Source organism: Athene cunicularia, assembly GCF_003259725.1.
Source record: "Athene cunicularia isolate RWA chromosome 8 unlocalized genomic scaffold, athCun1 chr8_part1, whole genome shotgun sequence".
In the NCBI taxonomy this organism is placed as follows: Eukaryota; Metazoa; Chordata; class Aves; order Strigiformes; family Strigidae; genus Athene; species Athene cunicularia.
The window spans coordinates 1,534,489-1,536,856 of record NW_020799109.1 but is presented as its reverse complement, the minus strand read 5'-3'; positions in this window follow the sequence as shown (position 1 = coordinate 1,536,856).

The following is a 2,368-nucleotide window of genomic DNA, read 5'->3' as shown; positions in this document are numbered from 1 at the left end:
GGGCTGGATTTCAGCTTGAGGACTAACATAAGTCAATTAGAATCTATTGGCTCCTAATTACAGGATTTGTTATTTATCCCAGGCCGCCTCCCAGTACAAAAAACCTGGTGAATGATGCCTTCTCTTCGTGATAAACATTCACTGAGATATATGTGGAGGCTGAAATGCAGTGAAGAGTGCTTCTTATTCCTTTACTCTGAGCAAGCAGTGCTCAGCTTTCTCGCAGAATGTTTAATCTCCTTTGCAGCCTGAGTAAAAGCAACCTGTTTTACACAGAGCATATTCTGTGAACACAGATTCTATCTACTGGAAAACCTGTAAAATAATATAAGCTGCTACACTAATTGCAAAAGGTATTTTTTTTTTAAAAAAAATCTTCAAATTAAGATCACATCAAATGAAATTGCTATGCAACGCTAGCATTTTACAGATAATGTATCTCGTGGAAGTCTAACACAATTATGGAAAATGAAATAAGGAGCATGACAATTATAATTGAACAGTAGTCCCTGTGATACGTTCACGGAACAGAGAACTAAAAAATCTTAGGAATCCAGGGAAATGATATATGGGTCAACTTAAAAAAAAAAAAAAAAGCAACACAGAAACAATGGGAAGCCCAAACCTCGCTTTAAATCCATATTCGAGCATTTGCATCAGCAATTCCTTCTACAACAAGCCCAGCACCCAGCATTTTCACTACCATCAACACCTCTTTGAAGTTCAGACCTCCTCAAATGTATTCTTCTGCTTTACATGAATTTCTGTCACCACTCTCTCCTTCCCCATTATCACCTGCACCACAAAAGGCACAAAAATTCACATAAAATCCCACAGGAAATGCAAAAGATCTATATAAAGTTGCAAAGTGTCTTCTGTCTCTCATCTTCAGCTTTTTACAAGTTTCTCAAACTGCTGGGAGAAGAGAGTTCTGGTCACACCATGGAAGGAGGGAGGACGTGAACCAAAATAAGGAACAACCACCACCATGAATGCCCCAAAACAGCCTGAACAGTGGAGCAGGCTGCTAACTTCGTCCACGGGCGACGCCGGGAACCTCTCTGTGGCTGCATCAGTGCCTACAACACGCGTCCTGAGGGGGGGGTTTGTTCAATACTTTCATTATCAGTAACAAATGCCCACCACTTGCCTCATTCTGGCTGGTCTAGAATTAACGAGCATTTTCAGAAAGTGCGAATGAATCTGGGATCCTGTTTTTTTAAAGGGATTCTTTACAAGTGCAGACACCTCACCCCGGATTTAACATGACCCTCTTCTACCCCTAGAGTGTGTGCGTGTTGCCCTCGAGTGCTCCGTTTGCCAGAACCCCCCGGGCTCTGGGTCCAGCACAGACCTTCATCGTTCAGCACAGACCTTCATCTCCCTAGCAGAGGGCTTGGGACAGCAGGTGAGACGCCGGAACATCTGGGAGGACAGCTGAAGCCACCCAGGGCAGCGCCGCCACTCCCCGCAGCTCCACCCGCGTTGTTTCCTGGTACAAGGGAGCACAGTATCAAAGACAGTCCTATCTAAGTGTAAAAGGAAAAAAAAAAATTACAGAATCACAGAAAAAAAAATACTAACTTTCTATAGCTCAGTGAATCTTACTTCTTATTGTCAAGATTTTTTTACTAACATATACAACTTATTTACCTACAAATTCTTTTTCCTGCCTATGCTGGATACTTACATTCACAAACATATTAGTCATCGCTTAATTATCGCTACGAAGCCTTATTAATATGTATGGATAAAGAGCTTTCTGGCAGGAATGCATTTTAATGAAGTCGCTGAAAGGCAGCACGCAGTAATTTCTAGAAGGTTATGCCACGACTAACAATAGCGAACAGACTGAAGCAGCCCAGGGACAGGATGAGGTGTGGAAGGGGAAAAAAAAAATCAAATTCATTTTAATATTTTAATGATAAACTTAATTAGAAAGCGTTTAGGCATTCTGACGGAGCAGCTACAGCTTTGGAGGGCTCACGGCCATTCTCCAGAGGAGCGGCGTCACTCAGAATGCCGCCCGGCTGTCTGTAGGACACGGAATATGCTGCGTGGAAGGACCTTGAAAAGGCCAAATTTTGCGGCCATCCTGCATGTTAAGGGCGAGCGAAGCACCAGCGTGTCACTTCTGGGGACACAGCCGGGTCTGTACCATTGGATATTGCCCCACAACGTGTAATTCATGAACCAAACCCGTGCGCTGCGCGTGTTAAGGCACTTGTTTCCTCCAGCAGCGCTTCGCTCTGCTCCCAGGGTGATCCTGGCGCCGTTGGCCCTTCCAAGGCGACGGTTCGGTTCGTGCAGCGTCACCTCGGGCCTTCCCGGAGGGCGCGGGCCCCGCCGCCGCCATCGCCAGGCCCTC